This window comes from Petromyzon marinus, chromosome 16 (genome assembly GCF_048934315.1).
Source record: "Petromyzon marinus isolate PM22_M1 ecotype Great Lakes invasive population chromosome 16, UKy_Petmar_22M1.pri1.0, whole genome shotgun sequence".
In the NCBI taxonomy this organism is placed as follows: domain Eukaryota; kingdom Metazoa; phylum Chordata; class Hyperoartia; order Petromyzontiformes; family Petromyzontidae; genus Petromyzon; species Petromyzon marinus.
In genome coordinates this window covers 6,493,665-6,513,611 of record NC_133682.1, presented here as the reverse complement: position 1 = coordinate 6,513,611, position 19,947 = coordinate 6,493,665, and the positions used below count along the sequence as shown (strand labels likewise).

General features: G+C 48.3%; 2 long non-coding RNA genes across 2 annotated transcripts; both read left to right on the top strand.

Moving 5' to 3' along the window:
• Positions 1-686: 686 nt before the first annotated feature.
• Positions 687-9,235, top strand: LOC142924739 (uncharacterized). Its single transcript, XR_012941814.1, has 3 exons — positions 687-864; positions 1,854-1,934; positions 8,856-9,235. It is a non-coding gene; the product is annotated as an uncharacterized LOC142924739 (long non-coding RNA).
• A 4,220-nt stretch (positions 9,236-13,455) lies between these two features.
• LOC142924738 (uncharacterized) lies at positions 13,456-14,018 on the top strand. Its single transcript, XR_012941813.1, has 2 exons — positions 13,456-13,786; positions 13,888-14,018. It is a non-coding gene; the product is annotated as an uncharacterized LOC142924738 (long non-coding RNA).
• The last annotated feature ends 5,929 nt before the right edge of the window (positions 14,019-19,947 follow it).

The following is a 19,947-nucleotide window of genomic DNA, read 5'->3' as shown; positions in this document are numbered from 1 at the left end:
TACGGAAAATCAAGTATAAATCTTGACTTAAAGCTTTCGTGACTGCAGGAATTCATATTCTTTGGGTCTTTCGGTGAAGTCACGTAGATGGGTTCAAAAAAATAACACAACGCCACGACGACGATTAAAAGACCCAAAGAATCATTAAGTACAACATAAAAAAACCAGAACAAGCCACAAATTTGGATTTAAAGCGTTCGTGACTGCAGTGATTCATATTCTTGGTTCTTTCGGTAAAGTCACGTGACTTTTACCGAAAGAACCAAGAATAAGAACAAGCCACGTTAAATGTTTTGGCCGATACATCGGAAGGGTTATCGGACATATATAGTCATCTGTATCTGAGTATTGGGCAGTGTTCACCTCTTTTTTTAGTAATGAAACACACTGACGAGCACGGTGCAGTATGGTCAAACAACCCCCATGACTGGCACAGTGTGTAGGGGGAGGTCTTTTTGTCAACCAGAAAATTGTCTGACAAAGGGTTGAACATTTGAATAATGAATAATCAAAATAATGGAAAAAATCAGCTTACGTAAACATTTTTTTATTATTTATATTGATGGACATAAGATAATTAACGCCAAGCGTGCGTCTTGTTCTAGTTCCTCTTTAGATTATACATTATATTCCATTTTTATGTTATTTTTTTATATATATATATCCATAATAAAGGAGGCGGCAATGAAGGAACGCACCTCTTTGGAGGGGAGCCGCTTGGCTTTCGTCGATTGGCCAATAGACAGCACATGTCCCGCTCACGTGCACATGACTCACAGCGGGTCCCCGACTCGAAGATGTCGCGTGCGCGACACGCTGCGTCTCGCGACGCGCGCGTGCTCCACACGCACACACGGAGCGCGGGTGAGTTCGCTTTTGCGAGATGAAAAATTGCTCTATTGTAAAGAAAAAACGAGATCTAAATTGTTTCCGCCCGCCCGCCCCACCTGGCTGTATTCTGTTTTCGAATTCCTTCGCAAAGGGGATTTTAAATTAAAAAAAAATCCTTTTGGTGGCTTAAAAATCGGTTGTTTTGTTTAACACACACACACACGCGCACATTTCGTAAAGTGTGTTTATTTTTCAAAGAGGATGCGTCTGTAATGGTTGTAACTCGCCATTCATATCCCTTTCTCTTCTCGTCCACCCAATTCTTTTTACATTCAGCCAAATCCTGCATCTCTCTCTCTCTCCATTTACCAAATCTGTACCCCACCCCCACCGCAGCACCCCGATGTATCTCCCCCCGCTCCTCTCCCATGCTCACTCGCTCATCACCTCCACTGCCCTCTCCTCCTGCCTCTGCCCCCAAATCACCAGCTCCCCCCTCCCTCTTCCGAGCTCCTGCCCCACCACCCCTACCCATTCTCAACCCTTCCCTCTCACCCTTTGCCCTCTCCCTGCACCCCCTACTCCCCACTCATCCGAGGCCTTCCTGATCCGAATCCCCCTTGTTGTTATGTTCTATGATTGAGGCGATCGATTGTTGCGTCATATTATCTGCCTCGCAATGCGTCATAGCATCCACGAGAGCCTGCCATCGGGGCCTCATAACCAGGAGCTCACTGTTGCATCGATCAGTCGCTTATATATTTATGTGTATGGCTTCGCTAGCGTTTATGCGTTTATAATATGCGCATAAAAAAACTGCTTTATTATTATTATCACCACTCCCTCCACGCAAACCTGATCTACTGACGTCCCATCCCATCATCTATGTCATCCCCAGCGCCACTCCCATCCCATCACACAAAACGTCCCCACACCACAAACGCCCCCCCCCCCCACTCCGATGCGCGGACCGCGCGCTCTCTCTCCAGCCATTGCAAGTGTTGAATTTTTTTGTATCCCAGCTCTCGCTGAATTATTCATAATGAAAACATACACCCATGCGCGAGGAGAGAAAATCAATACGGGCGCATTCGGCACTGGAGGTAAGCGGACCAGGGGGAGCGGAGTGGGGGGGGGGCGTTGGATGCGCTGGGATGGGGGGGGGGCAAGGTGGCTCATGTGTGTGACGTGCACAGGAAGGACAGGCAAGAGGGAGGGGAGGTGCGGGGGGGGACAGGTGAGACAGGTAGACGGGATGGAGGGAGGGAAGGTATACGGGAAGTTTGAGAGATGCGGGGGAAACCGTCGGGAGGGGCGGAACGACTGTGGCAATTGTTTGGTTGGTCGGACGAGAGCGGGTGGAGTGGGGGTGGCGGAGGTGAAGGGCTCCTGGCTGTGTGAATGACAGCTGACAGGGGATAATGGGCTCGTGGTTTCCCATTTCGGACCCGGCGGCTCACGCACGCGCGTCGCGTCTAGTTTACGGCTGCCTCGGACCGCCGTTCCCCTGCCAACGTCTCCCTCCAAGCCTCCCTCCTTGAGCTTGCCGGACGCCATCTCAGAGGAGGGTGGCAGGGCAGCCGAGCGGCCGGGTTGCAACTTCGTTTTTGTGGTTCGATTCCCGCCCCGTCCACTGTGCAGACAAAGCACGAGACATTGAGAGACACCGGGAGTGGCACGTGGCTCAGAGGTCAGTGCGCTGGGTGAAATCCTGAGTTTGAATCGTGAGTTCCAGCCACCTGTGGTTGTTCAGAGACCCCCAGTTTAGTGAGTGCATGATCTCAAACCTGGTCACCAATGACTGCACCGAAAAAAACCCGTTATATTTTTCACATCAAGTGGCTAATTTCAGCATTGAGACTAATTTTGGTTGTATTGACCTTTTTCAGGGCATGTGAAAGCCGAGCTGGTTGTTTGGATATGGAGACCTGATGAAAAAGTGACCTCAGAAGTAACATCATAAGATGTTTTAATTTTATTTCACTATGTAAAGCCCACTGAGCTATATATCGCTTTTCAGAAGCGACCTGGCCACAACGAAGTGGCGTATCATGTGGAAATGTATAGCAGCAGCCAAATAATCGAAACGCCTGTTTCTAAATGTGGAGGGAAAAACCGGAGGACCCGGAGAAAAATCCACGTCACCACGGAGGGCATCTTCCAGGGTCAGTCACTCACACAGCGTGCTACCCTGCTAGCTGCCAAGTTCCAGATGGACATTTCATCATCTCATAACATGATGCAAATAATGTTTTTATAAATACAGCGTGCTTCATAAAAATGTTAACACTTCGGAGAATTTGCAACAATACCACAAGAGATGTGCTTCAGGGCTCTGGAGACCACCTGGGGAAGATTCCGGGCGTGTGTTGACAATTATGGCGAACAAGTGGAGACTCTTTGACTCTTTGACGCTAATAACATACATTTGTTATTATGTTACACTGCATTATCCGTTCTTTTTCCATTAAAAACGATAGTCCCATATAAGTGTTAAAAACACACTTTGCAGCACCCTGTTTATATGTTTTATCTGCACGATGTCCTGCAATGGAAGATCTCTTTTGCAAGGGTGTCCAAGATTTCAACTGACACATACGTCCCGAATACATAAAGACAAAGTATACAACGATTGTCGATCTATGAATATTATACAAACATACATCTGACGAGCATTTTTTTTATTTTATGCGATTGACACCAACAAGAGTAAAGCGTTGTGTGCTGGAGACCCAAACCAAAATTGTAAAGTATTCTCAGCTGAATTATAAATTAATAGTATGTAATTTAATTGTATTTATAATGATCCATTCCTTGCATAATTAGCCAGCCAGAGATCATTCTCACAAAAAGAGATGCTGCATCCCAACGGGTTCTCGTCTGGTATTAAATAAATTTATTGATTCAATTGATTAGGAAAGGTACAGTAATTAGTGGCTATGCTCCTTCACTCCGATTAGCACGGTTGACTTCGTACGGTACGAAAGAAGTTCAACACATACGTACAACATACATTCACTGCTATTGCGGTGACCTTAATAGAATGCAAACGTTTACTGTAAAAGTCAACAACGTTATTGTGCTGCGTGATTTACAGAGTGCCACTCGCACACCTGTCAGCTTGGGCAACATACATTGAAGCCATCGGCAAACTACGCCTGGCCAGCCTGACCCTGCGGATGAGACATTGAGGTTCGCAACTGTCCAAAGTTGACATAAATCTCGTTGACCAATCGGTTAAGATGGCACATACACACTTGATTTAATTCGACGTGAAGACGCAGTGAAGAAGTCTATTCGTTTCGTGAAGGAACGGCTCGATTGTTTTCTGCGACAATATGTTCAAGCGACGAATGACCTTGAAGGGATCTCACATAAATGTCTTACCCCTCCCCCCCCCCCAATTTGAGAACATTTAAACTGCCAGCTGATCAGGTGCACACGGGTCGCTTGATGAGCAGCACGACGCGCTAACTGCTGTGCCACCACTCCAACCCTTTCCCTATTTTGTTTTACCTACGTGACTTTACCGAATAGAACCAAAGAGTATGGATCCTTGCTGTCACGAAAGCTTCAAATCTAGAACATATAAATGGATCTATTCGTCCGAACACAAATAACTTTTACTAGTCACCTACAGCTGTGTCTTCGGTTAGCATCGGTCATTTATCCGATCCCCTCCCCGTCTCATTATGAAGGATATCTCAAAATATTTCAGGGCGCGAATCCTCCCTCCCTCCCTCCACCACGGCTACACGCGGCCACGTCTCAGGTTGCGTAGTTTCAATGAGCGAAGGGAGCAGATGATGCGAGCGCACGCGGGGCTGATCGATCGGCGGCGCTCACGAGTCCGATCGGAACGTTCAGTTGTCGGAGGCGGGCGGGCGGGGGCGAGAGGCGGGGCCGGGGGGAGGCGACTTTGCCGTCACAGAGAAGCACAGATGAGTCCCGTGACTTGCAACCGATCAACTGGCGGGTCTTAAGGATGAGTATAGTATTGAAAAAAAAAGTTGTCAGATAGGACAATTTCAGATTTTTTTTGGGGGGGGGGGGTCTGGTCATATTTTGTTCATTATTTACACGATGTAACAATTTAAAGTGTCTCCGTGCTAACAAAGGTGATGTCACCCGATGCCACGTGTCACCACCTTGGTTTGGAATAGCGACGTATTTTTTTAGTGACATCATTTCCTCTTTACGTTCTATTTTTTGGATTGATTCGAACTTACAAAGACATTTGTTTTTGTAATCTGTAATCTAGCAGATTATACCCAATTTTTGGAAAAAAAAAATGTTTGCGTTAATCCGAATATCGAGAAATCCCACGTAGGTAAGTAGCATGGTGGCTGAGGGTGTGGGAAGAGATGTGAGGAAGGTGTTAAGGTGTTGGCGGTGGTGGGTGTGGGACCATTCCTGTCACAGAGCTTCTTCCGAATACGCCGATGAAAAAAGCAAAGGAGTGATACCGAGCACCAAAACACAGGAGTTCCAGCCCCACGAGCCTGCCAATCACACAAATCAATACTTACACATTCCCAAACCCTGCCCAGGACTGGTAGCCACTAGGCATCGCATGCAGAAGGCATGAATAAGTGAACGGACGTCCGTGTAGCTTCGTAGAATTTTAGAGCATCGCCATAGATATTTCATCATTGAGGTTTCAATTTTTTGAGGAGCCTTCTGCGCTCTGTTAAATATGCCAAGATTGCATGAAAAAAGTAACCCGAAATAAAGCAGGCAACATTTCTAAACTTTTAGACTTTTTACTTAGAAGTGTTATCCTTCTGGGGTGGGGGTTGGCTTGCACGAACAGCTGCTTAGGCTTTCAATTCCCACAACCATGGAATATTAACAGTTGCTGACCAGTGCTCAAAGGGAGGGGTGGGAGGGTGGGTGGGGGTGGGGAGAAGAGAAAAAACACAAATGCTCTCGCTTGCTTCAAAATTAATGAGAGAGCCAGTCATGCGAGAAACCGGCAAAGCGCCGCGCGTCATCACCATGCCGTGGTGCCATGCCACGTGGCACAATCCAAGCAACGACAATAATAATAATATAACAAATCACCCAGGAAACTGGTGGGGCATGCAGACATCCTGCACAGAAAGAGCAAGTTATCACAGGGAGACTCAATAGTGCGTCAAGGGCTATAAAAACAAATAAACTCACTCGCTTGCACCTGCCTGGCGCGCTACCGGCAGAAATTTGCCCTCACTTCATTGTTTGACACCTTCAATGGGATCGCGCTTGTATCGTGTTTTTTTTCATGACTTGACAGCCCTGTCTGTAGCGCACCCTGGTTCCCTATAAGGGGATACTGTCAAAAATGTGGAGTTTGTTTCTTGACACTCCGCGCACACCAAAGCAAGCTCACATTCCCACGCACCACCGCAGAGGCCTCCCTCGCACGCGCATCGCGCGCGCGCACGCCCACAGGCATCGCGCCCACAGGCCCACGTCTCACTTTCTCCTCCAGAGCTCGATAGCTTGCCCCATTGATCGCCTGGCTGCACTGCATGCGAAGTGCGCCGGCTCGATAAACAAACATCTGGGGCTGTAACCAACAGCACGGCGCTCTGAAACATTTATCAGCGCTGCGCATTAGCGGCCCAGAGGCCGCTTCTCCGTTTCACAACCCGCCGCGTCCCTCTGCCGGGATCACCGTCCTTGCTGCTCCCTCGCATCCCCGGATGCAGCTGCCATCACCCCCCCCCCCACCCCCCCCGCCCTTCCCGTCGGTTGCGGCGTTGGCGATCAGCTCTGGCCCTCGCGTCTTCTCCCCCGTCTAAGGTGTCGGGGCTGGCACGTGCTCGTGGCCGTTTGACTCAACGCTGCGAATGGTGACGTGGACGGCGGCGGTGACTCCCCCCCCCCCCCCCCCGTTCAGGGTGGTAGCGTGAAACTCGTGAAGCTTTATTTATTTTTCGGGTCATCCCCGCAGCGGATTTTGGCTCAGGCGTCGAACAAAGGCGGCGGTCACCGCATCGCGCGCTTACAGATGCGCGTCTGCGGCCGCCTGGAACGCTCTTGCTTCCGATAAATAGGAAGCCACTGGAGCTTTGCGCTTTTAAGTACAGATTTGAAAACTCACTTCTTTAGAATTAGTTTTTTTATGTTTAGTTTGTTGTCCTTCGCCCGCATATCCGGTTAGCACGGTTGGCTTACGTACGGTGCGAAAGAAGTTCAACATACATAGCTTCCTTGGTGAATGCACAGCATTGGTGGTGCATCAACATCACTTTTTTTAACCCAGATCTCCCTTTACAAAGAGGCTCCGCGTCTCAATTGGCTATGCAAATTGACAAACCATTCTCAATCCACTGCTGGATTAAGGCCTTCCCATGCCGCACTGGTCATTGGTGGTTGCTTGACCGTACTTCGCCATGCTGGTCAGTGTAGGTTAGTGAGGTGGGCGCGCTAGAACCGAATCAGGTATCAACGCACAGCCAGGAACCAAACTTAAATTGCCGGGATCTTAGCGGTGCGCTAACCGCTATGCCACCACTCAATCCATTGGTTTTAGGATCTGCTGTTAACCACATTGCCTCTGCAATCCCCTTATCAATGAATCACGAGCATGAGTCACCAGCAATTGGAGAAAAAAACAACCACAAGGTGGGATTTGTAGCCTCCCCATACTGAAGCCTTGAGCTGCCACTATCTGTGTTGAGCATGCACACGCGAGTGGTATAATAATTCACTACTGCCTCACTACTTCAGCCAATTAATTCAGTTTCAGTTTTCAGTTTATTTATTTTGGTATAGCCCTGTGAGCCATTCGGCTCTTGAATCGGGTGCAACCACAACAAACAAACAAAAACACGAACAAGAAAAACATCTTAAAGTGACTATGTGACTGTGCAAACAGAAAATCCATGAAAAAAACAGCAAAATATTCCTGAAAAAAGCACCGTACACCAACGCTGTGTGCAAAAAAATCCCAGTGGGATGCAAGTCAAACAACAACAACAACCACAAGAAAACTTAGATTAAGGCCATCAGTCTAACTCCATACTACAACAAAACAAACATGTCCAAACCAAAAAACGTTTTCGAAATCACCAAAAAATAAAGCCATAATTGCAACGTAACAGTGATCACAGGGACTGTGACCAAATTTGTACAATAAACCACATAACTAACATGTAACACCAAATCCTAGAGCCATAAGCTGGCTGCATGAGTTACTGCACAACAACAGAAGCATCAGTCGGAGTATCACATTTTTCAATGCACCTTTAAGATCAGCACGCTAAATCAAAATACAGATAATACTTTGCAGCGTCATCCGGAGCGAAACATTTTATTTTATTTTACGCCATGTACAAATACACACGTAAGGCCCTTTTGTCATTTCCACTTGCGAGATGAGGGTCTCCTCATATCCTTGCAAGTCGTCGGAGGCGGAAGGGGTTTCTTGACAATACTTCCCCACGCTGACCAATGTGGCGTTTGTGACGGCATGGAGAGCAGAGATGCAGGAGCATCGTCGCAAGGCACAAACAACCACTGGGCACGTTGTAGCCCCACAGCAGCCTATAACACCTGTTATGCATTGGCAGTCACTATCTAGCGCTGCTCAACGTCCGAGATGCGACGCGATTGAGTGCGTTGAGGGTGATTTGTTTCATCGGCAGTGCACAAAGACAACTATCCCCCGTATAGCCTTCACAGACTGTAGGGGCAAGTGCTGTTAGCGAGCACCTATAAAGGCCGGATTGGCACACGAGGGGGTGGGCGGCCAACACCACGCCCGGCCGCCGTTGTCTCCCCGGTGGCGACATTTACACATCGCACCAGGTACTCATTTGGATGCTGAGTCGACCTAGGGGAGGCCCAGGACCGGTTCAGATAATCGTCACTGGGTGTTGGCCGTGAGCGGGAATCGAACTCGGGTCGCCGGGATCGTCGCGACTCCGGTTCGCGCGTGCGCACGCGAACACGCAGCGATATATTTTTCGGTCGTTTGACTTTGCGTGCCGTCAATCGTTATTGATCTGCGACCATGCCTCTCTCTCCTCCTGCAGGTCCAGTGTCCGCCCCTCACGAAGTGGAGGCGCGCTAATGAGCCGCGGAGAGCACTCCACCGTTGCTGCGCGGGTCGTTCAGCAAAGCGAGAGGCCCTGCAGCTACGCCCGTGGCTGCAGGTGGTTAAAGGCGCCGAAATGGGCCCCCCCACAAAAAATGAGGCGATTGTCAATAATTGATGCGCTTTATTTATTTATCGACGTATTTTACTTTATTTGGATAGCGGGTGTACGCGCGGGGGGGGGGAGGGGGGGTGGCGTGGCTGCGCGTCGATGGCCGGGCAGCCTAGCCCCAGCCCCCCGCAGTGCCGTCGGGATGGAAGTTTCGCCACGAGAGTGGGGGGCTCGGCTCGTCCTACCCAGCATGGGAATTAACGCAGTGGGTGAAAATATTTTTTTTGTGGGTGGGGGGGTTGGGGCTGATAATACATTTTTTGATTGGGCTGCCACTTATTTGATAAAACAGTCAGTAATAATTGTAACCCTTTCGTGCATCTTTTCCGCTGCCGTTGTCTGCTCTGAAATGACACGGACAATTTTGAACATGTTTTGGTGGCCCTTTGCGTTGACTCTTAAAATCACAATGAACCAAAAAAAAGTAAGTGTACGGTAGTTTGGTTTTGATTTTAAGACAGTAATACCCCGGTTTACGTCGGGGGGGGGGGGGGGGGGGGAGGGTGGCGCGTTTCTGAAAGGCGCGACGGCGAATATAGAAACGGCGTAAAGTCAAAGCGATTTGCAGGGTAGGTGGAGGCGAAAGCTGCGGAGGCGACGGATAACGAGAAAGGAAGGACGATGCTGTCAGCGACGTAAGTGTGGGGGTTTGAGGCAGCGGTGTTAATGAAGTGACGACGTGTTTACGAAACCACGTAAAAAAGGTTGAGACGTAAATCGGGGTATTGCTGTAATTCGTGCACGCGAGGGTTAAAATAAACGCAGCGTCTTACGTGATGATCGTCAACGATTAATGTCCAAACACGAGAGAGCGTAAGGTTGCCACGAGCAGAGCACCGGTGGCAGAGTGACCCAGAAGCCGAGGCACGGGTTCAGCGATTGCCTCAGAGTGCACCGCGCGCCGTCCTGCCGAGTCTGGCTCCGACAAGGTCCTCAAGGTGTGTTCGGCTGTGCTTTCGCAGGCAAGCTGGGAAATAGGTGTGAGGGTCAGCTGAGACCCGTCAGCTCCAGTCAACCGCTGCCTCTGCCAAAGTGCCATTGTGCCGGGGTGGCCGCCGGGGTGGTTCAAAGAGACAATGTCAGATTACTGCTGAGCGCCTGGGTTCGAATCCTAAGCTCCCAACTGAGACTAGACCAGGCTCTCTTTGGTTTTTTTTTTTACCAAGTGAGCCAATAACTGCACACACTTTTTTTTCGATTCAGCCAAATGTAGGGCTGAATGGGCAGTCCTTTGTCGATCCATTCTGGATGAAGGCACCCCCCACCACGCCGTGTCGGTCACAACGGCCGTGTGACCGTGCTTCACCAAGCTGGACAGTGCGTGTTGGCGACGGGAGGGTCCACTCCAGGTTTAGATATCACTCGCACCACCAATCTTAGGCTCGATCACGTACCAAACTTAGGTTAACAGGTTCGTAGACCAGTGCACGAACCACCGTGTCACCCCTCCACCTGAGAATCATTATTATTACTATTACTCACGTGCAAAGAAAATTATCAATGTGCCTAGATTTGCATGTTTGCATGTTCTCCCCGTGGTCGCATGGATTTTACTCTGGGTCCTCCTGTTTTTCCCTGCAGATTGAGAAACATGCGTTTAGTGTATTTGGCTGCTGTAAAAGTCCACGTGATAAGCCACTTCGTTGAGCTATCATTTGTGGCCAGCTCGCTTCTGACAAAGCGCTATACAGCTCAATGGGCTTTACCTGCTAAAATAAACATTCGTTTAGTTTAGATGCAGATATCACAAACGGGACATAATTGGTGAATTGAAAAAAAGTTACATCCGGCGCGAGGCTGTCGGGCCAATGAAACCGCAGTCAACTGTTCTGGCAAGCGCGCTCGTGTGCACTGCCAGCCGCCAAGGGCGGAATCAGCCGGGCATTCCTGGCCTCTCCGCGGAACGGACGCCAAATTGACGCTGAATCGTCACGGCGAGCCAGAGCGCTCCCGCTCCGCTTCCCCGCGCCCACCCACGGCTCAATCAGGCCACTCGCAATTTTTCCAGCAACGCCGCCGATCTAGGAATTTAAATTAAATTTTAACGTGGGGGGGGGGAGGTTCACAGCGCCTGTCCTAGGGGGCTTAGATTAGTGGCCCTGCGCCCCAGCTAAATTAGGCGCGCATGGGTAGGGCACGCCAATCATAGGGACTGGCTGCCCAACGCCAGGCCCCCTTTTTATCTTTTTCGAGCGAGCGATTTGCGCTCTCGCACCTGCGCGCGTGTGTGCGTGCGCGTGTGTGCGTGTGTGCGTGTGTGTGAGCGAACCGCCGTCTCATCGCGCCTCCGATTAGACGCGGTTGGCTATGTACGGCGCGAAAGACTTTCAACGTAGATAAATCGCGCGGCACGCGTGTATCGAGAAGTAACCGGGACCGATTTACTTTATCCGAGTTGTATTCCAATTGAGGGATTGTTCTGGTAACAAAAAAAAAAACTTGAAAACCTACAAAAGTGAATTTGTCAATCAAATATGTTGTTGAGAGTAAGTGCTTAAAGTGGATTGAGTAAGTTAATTGATTAGTTCATGTATCAGCCACATTTTGTAGAGATTAAACAATTAGAGCAACTATCCAAACTGGGTTGTCATGTGTTTAAATTAACCAAGCGTGGGTTATTTTCAAATATATATTCGTATATGAGTTATCAGGTTTTCTTCCAGGATACCCCCTAACTTGTGTTCTCAGTTACACATCATGAGCAGAATATATGTCCATTGGTAATAGCAGCTAGCAGGGCACCACCCCGTGTCAGAATTTGAACTCCGCAAAATGTTTTTCACAGAACAACTTCTGCAGACACATGTGTATAGGGGACCACCGTTTAATCCTCTGCAAAGAGTGTGAATCGCGTGGCAAATCAAACACATTTCTTTTCCAAGCTGAACTTTTTGCCAAATTAAGTGCAGGCCGAAACCATCAATTCACCACACGTGAGAACCCGCTTCGACCAAGCAGTTAGATCCTGGATTCAAACACATGATCGCATTGCTCCGACCTCCGAGCCAATTGCCCATCTCATGGTAGGTTACTTTCCAGGGCAACTTCTTCTTCCTGTCCATTGTCTACGAGCGAAGGTATCATCGTTCAAAACTGAAATAGTCATTACACAAAGTTCACACTTTGCAGAGTTTATTAAGACGTGGGCATACAAATGTTAGCAATAAGCTGCAGCACAAGCCATTATTTTTTGCAGGGCGACGTTTAGTAAATTTCACCACCGTTGGATATATATTGCCGTGTGTTCATTATCTACCTCCATACCCCCTCCCCCCACGCTCCATCCGCCTTTCCCACTCTCTCACACAGATGTACGTGACTCAAATGGGACCACAGCCCCCCTTCTTAAATAAATTATGGGGACTTAATGTTGAGCGTGCGAAAGAAAGAAAGAACAAAAAATAAAAGACCAACTATGATTGCGATTCCTCACGAGGCGACCTAAAGCGCTCCCCTTTTTAAATGTTCCGCATAGCAGACACCCCCCCCCCCCTCCTCAAATCATCGCCGTGGCGTTTAAAGCCACATCCTCGCGGGGGCAGGGAATTGACGCAATAATTAAGAAGTATATAATTTAGCCGATTATATTTTTTATTCCACATATACTTTCATGACAAATGTGCTCAAAAGCAAATGGGAGGGGGGGGGCGGGCTGGTGGTGGTGGTGGGGAGGGGGGGAGAGTTCGGGGGGGGTGAGGGGGTGGGGCGAGGGACGAGACGGTGACGAAGTAAAATGTTTTGTAGCCGGGAAAATTATGCAAGGCCTGGGGGATTGGAAACACACGAGCGGCGACTGTGTAAAGCCCCTCACTGGCCTCGGTCTGTTAATTACATTACCACGCGCTCTATTACACTCATTAATAAAGCCAGCCACGCTGATGGCGCGCGCCCGCTAACGGGCGGCCCTGTTTTCGTGGAATAATCGCGCTGGCTGGCGCAGTGACAGAGTGCCGATCCCACGCACGATGTTCCACGCTCCCGGTCCCGCGTCTCCGTTTCCGTACGCCGGAATCTCTGTGTTGTGTTTTAGTCGGTTGTCCTTCCCCCGCATCCTCCGATGAGCGCGGTTGGCTACGTGCGGTGCGAAAGAGATTCAACATACCTGCATACATTTCTACATACGTGCATCGCCCCCGCAAGGCCCCACATCCCCGCCACCAGCTCCGGTCACTCCCTCTCTCTCTCCCTGTGGGAGAGTTCCACTCCTGGGGGTGGCTGTGTGAGATTTGCGTCACGGAATGTGCGCGTTCCTTTTAGCCTGGCACAAATGCCGCCCTGCCAATTTGCTCAGTGTCTTTTTGCGTCTTTTTCTCCTGGCATTGTGTGACTTCGCGTGTCCATTTCTTTGTATTTTCATTTATTTGCTCATGGTATTTCCAATGCCGTACGTGTCCTTGTGAACTGTATTTGACGGTATGTTGTTTTTTTTCTGGCCGTGCTACGCGCTGTTCGGGAACAGGAATTAAGCTCCTGCAAATAGACTCTCTTGTAGTTAACTAAGTTCCCGAAGAAGCTCCTGGCAAGTAGAGTGAATCAGAATCAGAATATGTATTTATACTGGAGGAATCAGATGAGCTATGAAGCGCCTTTTCACAGATGGTCCAGTATTTCCACAGATCGCCAGCAGTTTCACAGATGTCCACAGATGTCCACAGATGTCCAGCGAAACATCAGACGTTGTGCTGGACAGCGCGCGGCTCCAACTGCAATGACATCGGAGAGCTGTACACGGCAATCACGCGAACACGGACGCCGTGGTACTTACATTGCTTTGTACTCAGCGGCATGTACCCAGTAAAATTTTAAAGTTCAGAGTAGAGAATAGCTGCGTATAACGACCTCATGTTTTGCTTTGTAGGGAGTCGACGCAGTGGCGTCACTCGGGGGGTGAGGACCGCACCGGGTGACACCACCAGAGGGGGGTGACACCAAGATGACTGTCTAAATAATTTTGTGTGCAGTGTTTCAGCAGAAATTTATTATTATTATTATATAAAAAAATATCCCTGTAATTCTACATGTGAAGCTTTCGTGACTGCAAGGATTCATACTGTTTGTTTTTTTCGGTAAAGTCACGTCGGTAAAATATTTTTTTTAAATAAAAGAAAACAACTGAATTAAATCACGACCGTTTCGGAGGCAACACAAGCTTCCGTCGTCAGGTGGAACAGTCACAGATGCAGCTATCTTGCTGTGACTGTTCCACCTGAAGACGGAAGCTTGTGTTGCCTCCCAAACCGTCGTGATTTAATTTAGTTGTTTTCTTTTATTTTAAAATTGTATTTTACCTACGTGACTTTACCGAAAAAAAACAAAGAGTATAATATCCCTGTAGTTAGTTAGAACAACAAAACATTTTTTTCTTAAGCCCAGTTTACATGTACTGTATCAATATACCTACAAGGTTAAAATTCGATGCTAATTTACTTTTTGAACCTTCTGATGCGCCCCGGTCAGAGCCGCCGTTGTTACCCAACTCCAGTGACGCTTCGAGTCACGTGGTTTCGTCTGCACGCGCCACAAGCACGCGCTGTTGTGTTCGTTGCTGCTCGTGTTTTTATAGTCGCTGATTTTGTCAAATTTTCTGGTGTTTTAGCTACAATATTGTGGTAATTAGTATTTGTGAAGCTATATCAATAACTGTTTTTGAGAATTAAGTAGTAATATAAGGAAAAGAAGATAAAAAATTTTAAAGGCTTCCGTTCCGTTGCTCGTAATGTTGTAACTAATAATGTTGTAATTCAACGTCGAAAGATTTTACGAAACAATTTTGTTAGTATTCATAAAATCTAAGAAATATTACATTTAAACACGATACAACTATATCGCATATTATTCTATGATTAAAATCGATAATAAACTTACATGTAGGACAATTATTATTGATTATATAACTCTTTGATAACTATATAGAGAAATTGACCATTTAAAACACGAAGTGCTTTGTTTCTTGATACATGTTTAGAAATATGACTTAAATCTGAAATATTTTTTTTACTTTAGTCTTTTTTTTCTTTAAAAACATCACTGTCTGGCAAATATATATCTGATTTTAATGTAGTTCTTAAATGTTTTAACGGCTTTTTTTACTTCGAATTCTATTGTTTTCTTACTGCATTTTCACTTTAACCACTTGAAACTATGTTAAAGTAAATACAATTAGGATGTGCGTATGATATTGTAATTTAAAGGTGTAATTAAAATTGTGCTAGTTTTTTACGTCACTACTATTGCCATTACATTCAGTGATTTACGGGAATTACGATTTACGAGTAACATTAGTACAAAACACATTACTAAGGATTCTGTATGGTCTGGTACGGGCAGAGGTCCATGAGGGGTGACACCACGAGCTACCGCACCCGGTGACACAACCCTAGTGACGCCACTGAGTAGACACCATCTCTGCAATGGGAGGCACTGGAAGAGAAGTGAATTATCTTTGGAGGTGCGGAGGGCTGCAGCTACTTTCCCGTGCTGACGCTCTGCTTCTGGTTAAAGCTTAAACAAAAGAAATGTCCCCCAACAATTGCATTGCAAGCATGAGTCGTTTTTTTTCTAATTAAAATTGCGTTTAAAAAGAAGCTGACGTGAGTCATCGGCATCGTTAACCATGATCAATCTACTGCTGGATGAAGGCATCTTCCCAACCTGTCACCATCACTCAAGACTGTGCCATGTGACAATCTACCTCGCGCCTACACTCGAGCCGATTCCATGGCTCCATCTCCTCACTTAGGCGTCCTATCCACTTACAAACAATGGACAAAGTTAAGAAAGAACATCTTAACATTTCGGACAATTTATTACATTTATTTTCGTCCGCCAATTCTGTCTTGAAATGGCATTGTCGGCGTAATTTCGTCGTACGTAGACGTTTCCACTCAGAACTCTCGGTGAGCAGCGCACCACCTTGTGCAAACCACTGCAAGGCACACTCCTGATCCAGGGACCCGAGCGGTATCTTTGGCCGGTACTCTTCGCTCCGGCATTTACTTCGCCAAATGCAAAGTCCCTCTAAGCCCAGGGGTTGCTCCCGGTCCTGCCGCGTGGAGGGTGAGTAGAGGCCTCCGCGGAGTTTGTGGATTGGGCAGACTTCTAGGACGTGCTGCACGGTTTTGCTCCACCCCACAGGCGCGTACAGCGGGGGTTGTGACCGATCCTCAACCAGCTTTCAAGTGTGCCGGAGGTGTTCGTGTGTGTGTGTGTACGTTGAACTTCTTTCGCACCGCACGTAGCCAGCCGTGCTCATCGGAAGGTGCGGGGCAAGGACAACAAACTAAGCACAAATAAAGCAGTGCTCAAGAAATGAGTTTTCATTCGAGATTTACAAATGCATATCGCTCCAGCGGCTTCCGAATATCGGAAGGAAGAGCTGCACTCGTGGCCCATAGATCGGATGGGGGGGGGTTCAGGTGCAGGGGTGTGATGAGTGGTGAAATTGGAGAGGCGAGGGGTTGGGGGCATTTCATTCGTTGCAACAGAGGGGCCATGCCAACCACGCTGCGCGACTCCTTTGCTCAAATCCACGCGGACTGCCACGCACAATGGCCGTAGTTCACGTTTCAGAAATGAAACCGCCCTCCCCGCGCTCCCTTCGGTGCAATTTACTTTGAGATAGTTCGAGGAGGGTACAGTGTTTCTTTGACAAGTCTCTGGCGACACGAGTGGCTTACACCTACAGCTCAGTGTTGTTTAAAAACGGTGCCTCTTGCCGGGGAGAGTGTTTGGTCTGTAATGCCCCGGGATTGCACGCGCGACGAAGGTGTGTTTGATCTGCGCGCCCGACAGCGTTGAGACTCGAGTCGGGGTTTAGCGCCGAGGCAGCGGCTTTGCGTGACTAAGAATGGGAAGCCGCGATGCTGCGTGGTTCACATTTTGCGAGAAAAATGTGTTTTTTTTTTGGAACAGCGTTTGCGAGGCAACGTTAAATAAATCAACGGCAAAAACGGGAATCATTCGCCGCGCGCGAGCACTCTCCAATCGCGGTCTACAATTCCGCTCCTCCTCCTCTTCTGCTGCTCCCATTGCTTGGAACTCCCTTCCTTGATCCCAGCCACCTGTGCTGTGGGCTCCCTGCCCTGTTCAAGTCCAGGCTCCCCTCTCCTCTGTCTCTCCTCAGCAAAGTGACCGACCGCACGTTGTCCCTTCAAATCACCAGGAATGTGCCCCATCTCGTCAGATCAAGGAAGCTAAGCAGGCTGGAGCCTCGACAGCGCTTGGCGTGTATGGGTGACCACGATGTGCAGGAGGGAGTCGTAGGTTGTGGGGCTATGTCGTGGGCAGCAGAGGGCAGTGCAGCAAGAACACATTTCTGTACTGTACTTCTACGTTCCCATGTGTATGGTCCTTAACAAATGAGCACTGACCAGTGTGGTGAAGTATGGTCAAATAATCCCCACGACCCGCACGCCGTGGGGAGGGCCTCATCCACTCGTGGATTGACAAATGGCCACACACTCTCAAGATGTTAACTACCTCGCCTGGTACACAGGAGGTCTTGGGTTTGATCACAACCCTTACGCCCGCTGTATATTTGGAGTTTACGTGTCTCCCCGTGGTCACGTGCATTTTTCTCCAAGTCCTCCGGTTTTGCCCTCCACATTTAGAATCAACGTGCGTTTAGAGTATTTGGTCGCTGTAAATTTCCACACGATGATAAGCCACTTCGTTGAGCTGTCATTTTGCGGCCAGGTCGCCTCTGTAAAAGATCTATAGAGCTCAGAGGGCCTTACCTGATAAAAAAAAATAATCATTAAAAAAAAATCGATTATTTACACGCCTCATCTCCCTCTGTGGTGCTTGAGATTGTGGTTGCAGTTCAGAGCACTATAAGCCCCCGAATCGTATTGTACGGTAAGTTGTCAAGTGTGTTTAATTTCATCTCGCACTTGCTCTCATTTTAACACAGCACTCCCACAGGTAACGGCGCCTGGGTTTATCTGTGCCTGGATCTCCACAGACTCTCTCATCTCACGCGCGGCACAGGCACACAGACACTCACGCGCACACGTGGCTTGTGTCTCCGGCGAGTAGGCTGGCGGGCGGAACCCACAACTCCGCAGCTAAACGCTTCGGTCTAGAGTCTGGAATGAGCAAGGGAAGAGTACTGGGTGGGGAGTTTTCTGCGTTCACCCCCACCACATTTCCAGTCTTTGCTGCATCGGCGTTGCCATGTAAACACATACCCTTTATATATTTTGTATTTTTTCATCTTACCAGGTAAGGCCCACTGAGCTATATAGTTATTTTTCAGAAGCGAACTGGCCACAAAATGATAGCTCAACAAATGTGGGTTTTCATCACGTGGACATTTATAGCAGCCAAAAACTTTAATGTGGAGGGGAAAACCGTAGAACCCGGAGAAAAGTCCACGCGACCACGGGGAGAGAGACATGCAAGCTCCAATGATACAGGCGTCAGGGTCGGGATCGAATCCACGATCTCCTGTATACCAGGCGAGGCAGTTAACATTTCGCCACAGTGCATGCAATCACACTCCTTTCGCATTTAAAAAAGTTGGAAACTACAGGTTTCGGAAACTGAATCAATCCTCGGGACACGTTCAACAAGCCTGTGACGGGCAGTGCATTATATTGCGGAAAATAATTATAAAGCTCAGCCTGGCCATAGAGATGTCTGAGCGCGCGTGATGATTCTCATTCGTGATGTGTGTGGTGCATGCAGAGGGTTCATGGACCCATCTGTGCAAACCATTTGAGTTTATTTTGTGGCGCTCCAGTTCCCCTCCCACACCACCAATGGACTTGGCCAAACATCCCATTTTGACGAAATTATTCCGGACTTAATCCCAGCGATGGTGCTGGTTTTGCCACCAATGGAGGATGTCGGGGGTCGTGCAGGCAAGGTGGGATGTAATGGGGCCCACACATTCGAGGCGTGCGGAACAGGGAAGGCAACGGAAGGCGGATGCGATGAAGTAGGCAAACGGCGGTGGCTGTATAACATTTGTAGATGGAAGCCAGATAGATGCATAACATTAGCATAGCCCACGCTGTAAAAAAAAAAAGCCTGAGCCCGGCCTTTTAAGTGTCTGTCTCTCCCCTTTTGTTAACTCGCTTTGAATAATTAATCACCTTTATCATCACTTCGTTATTGCATGTCATAACAGTCTATCCAGGCCAGGGAAATTCGAGCACTCGCAGCCGGGATGGGAAGAAAGGGCAGACGCAATGGCAACGATAAATTATTGATGGCGGCCGGATGTTCGGGTGGTTCATATCGCAGGCTTGCGAGCGCAAAGTGGCTTTTGCAGAAGCCTCCCCTTGCCAGACGCGGGGTACGGGGGGGGGGGGGCTTGTGACACTGAAATATATATATAAATTAAATCAAACTTAACTGTTTAAAAAAAAAATCTGAACACATTTTGTCGTCGAATGTTTAACGTTTTTATTGTATTTTTTTTGTTATATATTATACATACGTATGCTTAGGTCATGTAGAGTAGGCATCTCTCGGCGGTTTGTAACGGGGAGAAAAAGGTGCGCGCAACATGCGCACTTGTGGAATTCTTTGCCGCCCAACTTGGCCAACACTGAGGTTCTAACGCGAACGGCGGTCCAGGGCAAATTGAGAATTCAACAGCGCCTGTGAAAATTGGCGCAAATCGACGCGATCAGTGGTAATCATTGACTGGTATCTCTGCGTTAAACCTACAATGCTGCTCTTTTTCCTACGTTGCCCCCCGTAATGTGGAAACCCCTGTAAGTTATCTCAACAGAAATGCAGCTTGAAAAACGATGCGCGTTGTTTTGTTGCTTTTACGAAGCACCGAAAATACGGCGCATTCTCGAATCGGCCACCGTCACGCCAAACAATGAACTTGCTCGCGATAGACCGGCGCGACTCAAAACTTTCTGAGCGTCGCAGCGCTTGCCGCTCTCACCGCAGAGGAGCT